Below are 13,776 nucleotides of genomic sequence, written 5' to 3'. Positions count from 1 at the left end.
TGGACCCGCGTGCACCCGACCGCACCCCCGCACCCTAGACGCACCCAAGTCCCCACGTCCCACTTGGGTGCACCGACTAGTGCGGCTGCATTTTGGCCACAGTGGGGGTACTCAGGTGCACCTACACCCCAGGAACGTACGCATACCCGGTGCATGGGGATTTTAACCCGGGGTGTGCGCACCCAGGTTATACAGTTTAATAGTGAAGGTATAGGCTTGCAAGTATTCTACCCAATTGAGCTGCCTCTAATTCAACTTGTCTTGTCTATTGAGGAAATAGAGGGCATGGTCATCAGTGTAGACTATGAACTCCTTAGGTAACATATAATGCCTTCATTTTTATAAAGCTTGTACCATAGCACACCACTCCAAACCATATGTAGAATACTTTTGCTTAGCTTCATTCAACTTCTCTAAAAAGAAAGCCACAAAGTGTTCTTCCTGACCTAATACTGTCCCTATGGCCAATTTGCTAGCATCACATTCTAGAGTGAAGACCTTGTTAAAATCAGGCAATCTGAGGGATGGAAACTCTGCTACTTTCTTTTTCAAGAGTTCAGAACTTTAATTAGCCTTAGGTGTCCAAGCAAACTAACATTTGACACCACCTTTAATGGTATTTAAGATGGGTGCACAAACATGACTGAAACTTCTTATGTATTTCCTATAAAAGGAGGTCAGTCCATGAAAACTCCTAACATCACCTATTGTCCTAGGAGCGGGCCAATTCAAACATCCTTGAGATATAACAAAACCAAGGTACACTAATTCAACTTTTAGGAACTCGCTCTTTTCTAGATCGGTCATCAACTTTTCTTGGTGCAATTTCTTCATGATAATGTCCAAAATCTTTAAGTGCTCTTCTTTGGTCTGCTAAAAATTGAGATGACATCAAGACAAACAATCACAAATTTGGCAATGAATTTTACAAGTACCTCATTCATTAACCTCATTAAGGTGCTAGGTGCATTTGTGAGCCCCAAAGGCATCACCAACCATTCATATCAACCTTCATTGGTCTTGAAACATGTTTACCACTCGCCCCTTGGTCTGATCCTAATTCGATGGTATCTTGATTTCAAATCCACCTTTGAAAAGTAACATGCAACCCCTAGGTAATCCATTAGATCCTCAATTCTAGGCATAGGAAACCTATACATTATGGTAATTTTATTGATGGCCCCAGAATCAATGCACATCCTCCATTTCCCATCCTTTTTAAGCACTAGAACTGTTGGAAATGCACGTGGGCTCAAACTTTTCCTTATGAGACCTTTATCTAGCAGCTCTTGCACTTGTTTAGCTATCTCCTCATTTTGGGCAAAAGTCATCTTATATGCAGCATTGTTAGATAGGGTAGCCTCTGGTATGAGATCTATTTGGTGACCAACATCCCGTATTGGTGGCAAATTATCTAGTATTTCCTTGACCACTATGTCTTTGTATTGGTCTAACAATTGTTGTACTTCTACAGGAACTTCAGAGGTTTCATCTGGCTTAGTCTCTACCTTAGGTTTGACCATAATGGCATATCCTTGTTCCCCCTCTATTTGTAAGACCTTCAAGAACTCTTTCCCACTTAACATCATTACACTAGACCGAACAAATTTATCTTCCTCTTGGTCTATTAAGGGATCCATTTGAAACTTTTTACCCCCCGTGATTATCATTTAGAAATTCTTTTCCGCATCATGCATAGCCTTGGCATCATACTACCATAGATGTCCTAATAACAAATGACATGCATCCATGGGAAGTATATCAAGAGATAGTCACCCATCTCAAACTCTACATAGGCTTGTTCATCCACTAGGACATGTTGACCCATATTCAAACAAGATATCTTATAGGGATTAACATGAGGCAATCTTTTCAATTGCTACTTCTCTACCATTTCTAAGGGTGCAATATTTTCAGTAGACCCTGAATCCACAATGACTTTGCATACCTTTCCATGGGACTTACATGTAGTCTTGAACGATGTCTTTCTTTGAGGAGGCTCCTTGTGTTGAGGTACCTACAAGAGGGTTCTTCTTATCATCAGGTTCTCTCCATCAAGAACTAGTCCTACTTTGTCAATAGATGAGATGACACTATTAGTGTCTCCTTCTTGCACAAGGTGAGTTCTTTCACCCATGTGTGAACTTGAAGCTTTCTTCTGACATCTGCTCATGGTGTGTCCTATTTGACCACAATTATAGCATTTACCAGTGAAAACAGTAGCACCTCTACTTTGATTCCCAAATCCTCCCCTAGAGTTGCTCCTTCATCTGTAACCTCCTCTATAAGGTGTTCCTCTCCCATTGCTTTCTCCACTACCTTCTACTACAATAGCTTCCCCACTTTTACCAAGTGTTTGATTCCTTTCAAAGGATCCCCTTCCTCTATATCTTCAATTGCCTCTTCCTCTCCGATTTTGTTCTCCTCTCATCCTCATCTTGTCTTCAGCCCTTGAAGCCAATTGGAAACACTTATGAACAATGTCAAGTGCCAAGATGCTCATCTCATCTTGTTTGTTTTGCCATTGAGATATCTAGCCAGCTTTTCTACTTCACTTTCCTACTTTTTAGACGTCAAGCTAAGCTTATGGAACTCTTCAATGTAGGCTATCACATCTAGGTCTCTTTGTTTGTAGTTTTGCAATTTCCTATGTAACTATACTTCATAATCTGCAAGGAGGAACTGAGTTCTTAACTTGATCTGCATTCTTTCCCAAGAAGTTTTCTTCTTTTTGCATGCTTGTACTCTCTCCTCTTGCATGATATTCCACCATACTAAAACAGATCCCTTTAATCTTGCTTTGGCTTCACTCACTTTCTTGTCTTCTGCTGCCTCTTCAAGGTCAAAATGGTTGTGTTCATGGCATCTATCCAATCCAACCCCTCTCCATTGAGATTTCCATGGAAGATAGGTAATCCAACAAAATGATCCTTGTCAATTGATTTGAAGGCATCTATAAAGATCTTTTGCTCTTTTGCTAATTCAGGTGACACAGTAACTTTCACTTAGGTCCCTACCACTTCTTTTTCTTACTTTCAATTAACCAACTTGCTTGCATAACCATCCAATGGTTAGCAATCTAAGAGCCTCCCAAGGTCTCACAAAAGCCTTGTTCTAACTTCCCAAGGTATTTCCTAGAACAAGCCTAATTCCTTCCTAACAATCCAATAGTATGGATGAGCACTTTACTGCCTTCACTTGACCTGTCATCACAATTGCTCTACCAATTAGGATTCCAAATCACTTAACACTTCACTATCTTCAGATGGGTGGATTTGATATCATTTGATCATTGGAACAATGGGTTTTGTTCACAATTCCAATACTCAATTAGCCACACTAGATGACCTAGTAGGCCAAATTGAGTTAGCCCTCCTATTTGAGTTTTCCACCTTCAACTTTCAAAACTCCTAAACAGCGCTAAGATCTTTTCACCATTTTAGACACCCATTTGGAGGATCTTTACAATATCACAAATTTGGATATGGGTTTTGTTCCTACGTTAGGTAACCCTGGCTCTTTTTAGGCTTATTAGGCCTTCCTGGACAGCATTTCCTTCTTAGGCTTCAATCTTGCTTCCAAGATAACAGCTTGTCATTCCAACACATGGAAAAGATCTGTATAAATCTGAGGAGCTCCAATCCAACAACAAACTCCATCATTCAATCCCTTTTCTCACTATATGTGTATCTTTACTAGCACTCCCTAGCTCAACACTACCAAGTGATCAGCCTGGTGCTTCATAGTAAAAATAGCAAATCAACAAGGGCAAGATAAGAAATGACAAAAAATAAAAACTATACATCCTAACCTAACATTCCACCAAGCCATTTGAGATTTTAACTATGGAATGTCCAGCTAGAGCCATTTTGGTGTGAAAACCTTGGTTTGTGAGGGTTGTGCCCAATTACACTACAAACTCATGGCTCTTTTAATAGATAACACTTCAAGACTTGCAACCAAGTGCAAATTAAAGCTAGAACAAAAGACTACAATGACTAATCTTGCAAAATGTCACAACGCAGTATGCAAGTATATACGAAAAATGTAGAAAATAGTGCAAATTCTTCAAAATCCTTGCCTTGATTGATTCAACTAACCCCAAAATCAGTTTTCCAAGGCTTATATCTTGGATCTGCTAGGACCACTCCTAACTGTTTGTCGGGTCATATGTTGCATTGTTGCAACTTTTGGCAAAAAAATGCCAAAGTTGCAAAGTTTCAACTTTTCAAGCAACTTAGCAATTTCTTGTCTTCATAACCAAAACTTATCCAATATGGTCCAAACCTCCTAGGAACCATCGTAAAGCCTTATGTGACATCAAACAACCCTATTTACATACTATTTCACCCTTGACCACCCATGGTGGCTCTAGACCTAAAGTTGCTCACATGCAACTTTCAAGACTTTCAATGCAAAATTGGACTCCAATAGGCTCAATTCCACTAGATTTGTTGCCTTTGGATCTTATTACAATCAAAACACTCACAACATACTTTAGCACATCCAAAATGTTTTAGGTGCTCCTGCACCAAGTGCTCACTATAAAAAAGCCTATCGGCTTAATTAAAGAGTTCTCTTGCTAGGCTAAAATATTTATTAATCCATGCTTGATTAGAATAATAATCCATGCTTGACCAGGACAAATTTGTGTGAGAGGCATTTGGTGTGATTCTTTCAATTTTTTTAGCTTGGCAAAATACACTCTGCAATAAGAATTCCCAAAGTTATTTTATCTTTCAGCTCTAAACACCTTGCCTCATATGCCTAATAGAGATATATTTGCACAAATCCAGTAAGAGCTTGTATCATGCCTCCCACTTTGGTCCTAACCTCATTACCACCTGTCGAAGGTGCTTGCAAATTGTTTACCAAAGAGTTTATCAAATCAAAATTGCATAGAGCAATGTGTTCTAGACTCTAGTATGTGAATCATCACAAGCACCTTTATTTTCCCTGTATAATAGTAAGTTTGATCTCTTATCTTCCCATTCTCATTTTCGCTATGCCAGGCTATAGCTTAATAATTAAGTTATTTCTTCCAATGTAACACCAGTACTGGGGTACGTCGGGATGTCGGCACGCCAAGATGAATTTCCAAGATGAGGAGACAAGGTCCACAATCTCAGAGCTTGAAATACTAATTATGAAATGATGTTTCAATATGACATACCAAATTGAAATACTTGAACAAAACAAAATTGCAACACAAATCAAAACCATTAAACATTCAACATAGTACATATCCAATAGAACATTCAAAAATAAGAATTCAAATAGAAATTCAAGTACCCTTTCCGGTGGCAGCATAGTTGCAGAATGGCGGAGGTGGGGGTACTTGGGTATTCCGAGTACCCGGTGTGGGAACATCTCAAGTATGGGTTCTTCAAGGATTTGGGGGGTGCAAGTCCCCAGGTTTCACTAATTTCTTCTAAATGTGACTGCACTTCAGTTCTAAATGCAATTGTACTTCAGATTTTACTTTTTTGCTATTTGATTTCTCAAATTCAGAATTTTAGACTGGGTCACTCTCTTTATATATTAAGGAAAACATTACTTGTCTTTAGAATTCATTTTATGTTTGGATCTCTTTTCTGCATGTGATAATCTCTGTGTAGGCTGAGAAGTAACATATTTTCTCAAACTATCAAGAATGTCAACTTATGGATTGATAGGTTCTTTAAACAAAACCTGCATGAAAAAACATGAGTGCTAGTTTTATTATTGATGCAGGAGCATTATTGATTAGGTAGCAATCCTACATATTGGTGTGGTTTGACCTTGAAGTTGAGGGACTCGGTCAAAGAATGAAGGGTGACTCGGTCGATACTAAGTTGGTTTGGTGATTGTGTTAACCGAGTGACTCGATTAATGAAGATCACTTGGGGCACTCAGCAAATACTGGGAGCTCAGCAATAGTGTTTCCCAACCAACTCAGTTGCTTCTGAAGGACTCGGCACATACTGGTGGCTTGGTTAGTGAAGGAACTCGGTTATGTCTGGTGGAATACTGACACTCGGCGTGGTTTTCTCTGACACTCAATTTGGTCTTAGTTCTTGTGGTGCCCGAGTTGTCAGTGAGCCAACTTTTGGCATTTAATTTGTGTATGGGTATTTAATTTATGTTGCAGCCAACTTATGGCTTATTTCATCTAAGGGTTTATTTTAATTTGTAATGGGCTAGGCCGACTTGTGGCTTGGTGGGGTATAAGTAAAGGGGTTTTGTGGAGTCTTAAATCATGATTTTCAGAACACCCAACTTGGAGAAGAGGATGAAGTATAGGAGCAAACTTTGAAGGGCTAGTAGCTGAGGCTTGGTAAACCAAGAGATTGCTTGGTGGGCTTCTGAGCACAGGTTGAGATTTCCTTGGGGTTTCCTACCAGAGTGTGGATCTGAACTCGCTAAGATTAGTGTGGAGTTGGCTCTTGAGGGATCTTACAGAACTGTTTTGTATTTGGCCCTAACCCAAAAGGCCTTACAGCTAGGCAAATTGCATGTAAACAGTTGTTTTATGAATAAAGAGTTGCACTTGGTATCAGATTGTGTATTTGTGTTGTGTTTCCACAATGTGATTATTTGAAGGGATCTGAATTACCTCCAACAGGAGTACCTTCGAATTCTTGTTGCATCAGATGGTATCAAAGCTCAATTGTTACTGAGTGTGTAGACCAAGTGCCGAAGTTGAGGCAGTTTGCACCAAGACTTGGGTGAAGGCTGGAAGAGAAGGTTGATCTTGTGGAGTTGATTGATCTTCTGAATTTGTGGATTTATTGCTTTGGGTTTGCAAAGGATCTTGGAAGATGCCTACAAGAATATTGGACCCTAGGGCAATTGATGATCTTGGTGATGTTGTGGAGGAAAGGATCTCAAAGAAGATTAAAGCAGAATTTAGATCAGAGATTGCATTGATGAAGAGTGACATGATTGCTGAAATTGTTAGTGTTATAAGTGGTGTACCTCGGCATGTGGGTATTAAAGATGGTTATGAGAAGTTGCTGAAGACTTTGAAGTTATTGGATCGAGTGGTGAAGACAGAACTAATCGTGTGGAGAGACCTATGGGAAATAGGGCAAGTCAGTTTGCTAGACCTGGATCTCAGATGAAGTTGAAGCATAAGATGGAGGTTTCTAATTTCTCAAGTACTTTGAATCTTAAAGACCTAATTGATTGGAGTGGTGAATTGGAAGACTACTTTGAGTTAGATGATATTGAGGATTCACTCAGAGTAAGGTTACAGCAAACTAAGTTGAAAGGACATGCTGCTCTTTGGTGGAAAGAACTACAAAGATATAGAGAGGAGGAAGGTGAAATGAAGATCACTAGATGGAGATTGATGGTAACTAAGTTGAAGGCTGAGTTCTTTCTTGCTGATTATGAACTTGAGTTGTTCAAAAGGTTGCAGAATTTGAAACAGAAAGATTTGACTATCAAAGATTATACCAAGGAGTTCTACAAGTTGACTATTCGGTATGGACATAGAGAATTGTCAAAGGAGAAGGTAGCTTGGTACATTAATGGTTTGAGATTCTATATCCAAGATGAGGTTGGCATATTGAAGATTGATTCGGTTGATAATGCTTATCAGCATGCCCTTAAGGCAGAAGATAAGTTAAAGAGGAAAAGTCAAGGTAATTCTAGAGAGAAGGAGAAGCAAGATAGCTCGACGAAGGCTAAGCCGAGTGATGAAGATGAACCAAAACCTATTGATCAGAAGAGAAGGACAGGTAGAGGTGAGTTTAAGGGTACTTGCTACAAATGTGGAGAAGTAGGACATAGATTTTCTGAATTTCCTAAAGCTAGAGATAGAAGAGTTGTTCTTGTGAATGAGGTTGAAGACCATGACAGTCAAACTGAGTGAGGAGAGACTTTACTAGCTCAGTGAATGCTGATTGCTCAGAGGACAATGGAATCTTGTCAAGGACTAATTTGTTCAATACTTGTAAGGTTGGTGGTGAAGTGTAGTGCCTGCCCCTAGGTCGCATTTTTGTTATCATTGTCGAGCTCTTTTGGGGCTAGTCTCATGTTGATGGTTAGCAGCATTGTTTTGAGACTGTCAGATATTGTGATATGGATTCAGTTTATTATGTGATGAGATCACTTAGACTTTATATTTCATGTACAGTGGATGATTGAGCAATCTAAAATGTAATTTATGAATGTTGGTTGTATCCTTAAGGATGTGATGTTAGATGGATAGTTATGATTAGATGTGATACAACGTTAAGGGATCTTTAAAGAATGTAACTGTTATGTATGTTATGTTTACTTTCATTTGAATTGTTGCTATTGCTTCCGTTACTATATGTATGTTGTGAATAGTGTTACTTTCATGTTTAAAAAAAAATTGTTTGGCAAACTTAGTGAAATTTTAGATTAATTCTTTGGATCCTTTGGCAGAGCATTACATTTGGTATCAAAGCCCGAGTTTCAACATTGGGAGCTCTGGGTATATTTGAATGCCACTAGTTGTTAACTAGCTAAACAAAACAACAACTTTGAACCATCATATGTATTTTTTTTCAAACTGAAAACTTGAAACTAGGTGAACTGAAACAGAACTTAAAACTGTTACTTGCATATTTTTCATACTTCAACACTTAGCTTTCAAAATTGGAAATTCTACCTAATCTTAAACGAGGCCAAAACTGAAAATTGAAGCTCATTATAGTTGCAAAAACATGTATCTTTCATCTATGATTTAAGGTAGTGTGCCCTTGATTATCTTTGCAAGCATTAAGTTGCTCTTGTTTAGAATGTATTAAGGGATCTATTTTAGTAGTTGTTAAAAGAATGAATGTTGGATCAATATGGTTTTCGGTTTACCATTAAACCAGAATCATATTGCTCTAAGTGTGTTGTAGTGTCCTCAGTGGAATCATATCCTCCTACAAAGGGGAAGGGTTCAATGAGACCCGCATAGTGAGTATCTTAGTTTTTCATTCTTGCAGGTTTCCAGAAGTAAGCCTGATCTTAGGGGGGTGGATGTAGTGTCTGCCCCTAGGTCGCATTTTTGTTATCATTGTCAAGCTCTTTTGGGGCTAGTCTCATGTTGATGGTTAGCAGCATTGTTTTGAGACTATCAGATATTGTGCTATGGATTCAGTTTATTATGTGATGAGATCACTTAGACTTTATATTTCATGTACAGTGGATGATTGAGCAATTTAAAATGTGATTTATGAATGTTGGTTGTATCCTTAAGGATGTGATGTTAGATGGATAGTTATGCTTAGATGTGATACAACGTTAAGGGATCTTTAAAGAATGTAACTGTTATGTATGTTATGTTTACTTTCATTTGAATTGTTGTTATTGCTTCCGTTACTATATGTATGTTGTGAATAGTGTTACTTTCATCTTTTAAAAAAATTGTTTGGCAAACTTAGTGAAATTTTAGATTAATTCTTTGGATCCCTTGGCGGGGCATTACATAAAGTCTACACGGTGATTGTGGATGGTGGTAGTACTAACAACCTTGTTGCTGAGGAGATGGTTCAGAAACTTGATTTGAAGAGAATGAGACATCCTTATCCTTATACGATTGGTTGGTTGCAAGGTGGGCATGCTTTGGAAGTGAGGGAGCAGTGCCTTGTTGATTTCCAGATTGGGTAGTATAAGGATCGAATGTTGTGTGATATTGTGGACATGAATAGTTGCCATGTATTGCTTGGTAGACCTTGGCAATATGATTGCAGGGTCGTGCATGATTGTGTTAAGAATGTATTTACAATTGAGAAAGGTGGCAGGAAGCATTCCCTGATTCCTTTGTAGAATGAAGAGCTCGATAGGAAGAACCTAAGTATTGGCAGCCGAGTTGAGTTGAAGGATTCTAAGAGGGTTAGAGATCAGCATGGAAAGCATACCTGTAGCACACCGAGGATGGATGTGAAGACGCAGAAGAAGATCATGGGAAAGAGTGTACAAGTTGAGGACTTGGAAGATATGTATGTGAAGAACCAATTTGGGATTTATGTGTTGAGTCCCAGAAGATGTTCTTCCAACTTTTAAGAACATCTTTTTGAACCTGGGGTGTCTGATGCAAGAGCATCCTTGGTTGGCTAGCAATCTTGCATATTGGTGTGGTTTGACCTTGGAGTTGGAGGACTCGGCCAAAGAATGAAGGGTGACTCAATCGATACTGAGTCGGTTCGGTTGTTGTGTTAACCGAGTGACTCGGTTAATGAAGATGTTTGCCAACGCTTGGGGCACTCAGCAAATACTGCGAACTCGGATTGCACTGGGAGCTCAACAGTAATGTTGCCCAAGCAGCATGGTCAATGGAGGGGCTCGGTTGCTTCTAAAGGACTCGGCACATATTGGTGCTCGATTAGTGAAGGAACTCGATTGTGTCTGGTGGAATGCTGATACTCGGCATGGTTTTCTCTAACTCTCAGTTTGGTCTTGGTTCCTATGGTGCTCGAGTCATCAGTGAACCGACTTTTAGCATTTAAATTGTGTGTGTATTTAATTTGTGCTGCAGCCGACTTGTGGCTTATGCAAATATTTAATGTAAGGGTTTATTTTAATTTGTAATGGGCTAGGCCGACTTGTGGCTTAGTTGGGTATAAGTAAAGGGGTTTTGTGGAGTCTTAAATCATGATTTTTAGATCATCCATCTTGGAGAATAGGATGAAGTATAGGACCGAACTTTGAAGGGCTACTAGCTGAGGCTTGGTAAACTAGGAGATTGCTTGGTGGGCTTGTGAGCATAGGTTGGGATTTCCTTGGCGTTTCCTACCAAACTGTGGATCTGGACTAGCTGGTATTAGTCTGGAGTTGGATCTTGAAGGACCTTGCAGAACTATTTTGTATTTGCTTTTTGTATTTGGCCCTAACCCGGAAAGCCTTATAGCAGGGCACATTGCATGTAAACAGTTGTTTTATGAATAAAGAGATGCATTTGGTATCAAATTGTGTATTTGTGTTGTGTTTCTGTTGTGTGGTTATTTGCAGGGATCCGGATTACCTCTAGCAGGGGTACCTTAGGATTCTTGCTGCATCAGTTATGTTCTCAATTCTGCAAATGACTTAAGTATTACATAGCTAGTAGACAAGCACAAGTAAACACTAGAAAACATGAACCAATTTATTTCCTTGCATAAAGTAAAAATGTATTAAATTGATATACAAGTAAATCAACAATTATTTGGAAGATTTCTGCATAAAAATCGCAAATCAATCCTTTGAATTTTGTATCATACATGGTTTCACATCACATAAGTCAAAAGAACTTGATTACAAAATTTGTAGGTATCTCAGCAGCTGCAAAATAAGTTTCAGCCATCGCATTCAGCAGATTTTACTTTGGCCACTGGTGGCATCCATTAACTATCCTGTGAAACCATGCTAAGATATCTATGTGATCTCACATGTAGATATATGCTATTATTATCTCTTATTCACAACAATTTATGAGCCTAAACATGAAATGCATGCTTGTCAATCTAATAATGCTCTCCCAGGATCAATGGATTTTAAAAGTTAAATAGGACGATGAAATAGCTATGTGCGATAAAATTTAAAGACAAGACTACAAAATGATAACAGCCACAGTAACAACAAATCAGATTGAGAGCTTTGGTATTTCTATATGGATTTGCTCACATTGACTTCTTTCCTCAAGATTTCTGAAGCTTGGCCGCGCAATACAATGGATTTCTTTCAGAAGAATACAAATACTCTTTTTGATTACCAAACCATAATCATTTTGAGGAATCAGAAGAAGCGCTAAATGATAATCGTACATACTCCGTATAAGTGAAAAACTGTCTGTAAGGAGGCAATGAAGGAGCCAAAAATATATAACTTTAAAAACTGGCATGTTTCCTTAAAATCACTTCTTCATTCTCCTAAAGACCACAAAGAAGCCTCCTCTAGTCACGCATAGGTTACATTCTTTCCATTTCGAGTGGTGTTTTTACCGTAATAGACAGGGCATGCAACCCACTTTGCAACTCTGCATCCAAGAGTTCATATACAAGTCTATGACGCTTCACAAGACTGAGTCCTTCAAATTTAGCCGAAACGATTTTGACGTTGAAATGAGTCTCCTTGGCTTGATCCTGCATTGCTACATGACCTGCATGTTGATGTGAAACATCTTCCATCTCCAACACCATTGGCTCCAATTCTGTTTCTAATTTCTGCCTAATTCTGTCCAGTCTAGAAGTTACAGCTGACCCAACGGAATCAATCTCTTTTTCCTCAATTCCAACAGAAGGCTCTTGTTTGGCCTCACCAACAACATTAATTCCATCGAAATCCAGGTCTTTGGAGTTAACGTTAACATCCTTTGTTTTCGCTGCCCTTTCAGCCTCCAGAAAGACCTGAAGTGTCTTCTTTTGCATTAATTTGAGCATATTCAAAAACCCATTGTTGCGAGAAGGTGTCAAGCTCTGTTTAAGACCCAACCTATGTACAAAATCAGGGGTAACGCGCATAATTTGAGCAGGAGAAGACCCAGAAAGCCCCTCTACCAAAAGGGCAGCCAACCCCTTCGTCAAAACAGAGTCCGAATCCGCCTCAAAATAAACTTTGTTATCATCCAGGAATGCCCTAACCCACACCTGGGAAACACACCCTTCAACTTTGTTTTCCTTGTTCTGGAATTGTTTCGCCAGGGGTTTTAATTTTTTCCCATAGTGCAAGAGTTGTTCATATTTTGCACGAGGTTCAGAGACCCCCTCAAAAAGTGTTATGATGTCATCGAGCTTTGGGGGAAGCTGGTCAACAGCTTGAACGCATGTAGTTAAGAAGGCAGGGGAAATTGCAGGAATTAATAATTTCCTGCGAATGGGTTTTCTAAAACATAGATTTTTCTTACGATTGAGGGTTATTGAGGGCAAAGCGTACTTATCGGGTCCTCCAAATGATATACTAAATGATGAGCCTAAACAATTAGATATCGACATTGCCAACGAACAGAGAGGATTCAGCTTGAGAAAGGAAAGCTATAATACTACCTCGGCTGCAAGTTTCTCCGAGTTTGTTGATACAGAAGAAACTTGTGCATACAAACTGGATCCGCTTCAGAGGAATCACCACTTTGAGTTCGGCAATTTCGGGTTCTCGCCAACGCTCATCAACCGCCTCAAATATTACTTTCATATATAATCCTAATTCAATTCAAATGAAATTTTACGTGGCCATAACATGACAATTAATTGATTATTCCCACGGATATCTGAAGCGAAAGACAAATTGGGAATCTTGAGGATGGTTCCAGCGAGATAAGGGTGTGGTTTCATGAATTAGGTGGCGTTATCATCCCTGATTCAAAATTAAAATAGCCCTGGTGGCCGGGGGTTATGCTATCCTATTTGTTTATATTATGTAGTCTTTTTAACTATATATATTATATACTTGGAATATAATATAATTATATTTATTATTATTATATATAATAGTATTTGTACAAGAAGGAGGTACAATAGTTAATCGTAGAATACCACGCTATTTTGACTTATTTTTTATTAATTTTTAATTGTTGTTTAACTACAAAATTATATCATTGTGTTAGGAAAAAGTTAATGGCATCTAGCATACCTAATTAAGAAGTTTCTGAAAGAATGTTTTGACATAGATATTTTGAGTTTGCGATCTAAAATGAGGAATCAATTTTTAAACTTTATGGTCATAGAAGGAATCCTAAATAGAACCTTAAATTTAAGCATATATCATTGTGTTAGAGAAAAAGTTAATGGCATCTAGCATACCTAATTAAGAAGTTTCTGAAAGAATGTTTTGACATAGGTATTTTGAGTTTGCGATCTAAAA

General features: G+C 38.6%; 1 long non-coding RNA gene and 1 pseudogene across 2 annotated transcripts in view; both read right to left on the bottom strand.

Annotated features, from left to right (window-relative positions):
- The window catches only part of LOC149552050 (uncharacterized), a 29,626-nt gene extending 16,322 nt beyond the window's left edge, over positions 1-13,304 (bottom strand). Inside the window, exon 1 of the long non-coding RNA XR_016352856.1 lies at positions 12,963-13,304. This is a non-coding gene — a long non-coding RNA (uncharacterized LOC149552050). The remainder of the gene's footprint in view (positions 1-12,962) is intronic.
- Positions 11,554-12,964, bottom strand: LOC149552051 (sufE-like protein 1, chloroplastic/mitochondrial pseudogene; annotated as a pseudogene). Its single transcript, XR_016352855.1, has one exon. The product of XR_016352855.1 is annotated as a sufE-like protein 1, chloroplastic/mitochondrial pseudogene (transcript).
- Positions 13,305-13,776: the final 472 nt, after the last annotated feature.

Source organism: Cupressus sempervirens, chromosome 6, assembly GCF_028749045.1.
Source record: "Cupressus sempervirens isolate cs-2001-9-10 chromosome 6, ASM2874904v1, whole genome shotgun sequence".
In the NCBI taxonomy this organism is placed as follows: Eukaryota; Viridiplantae; Streptophyta; class Pinopsida; order Cupressales; family Cupressaceae; genus Cupressus; species Cupressus sempervirens.
This window is presented reverse-complemented; position numbering and strand designations above follow the sequence as displayed.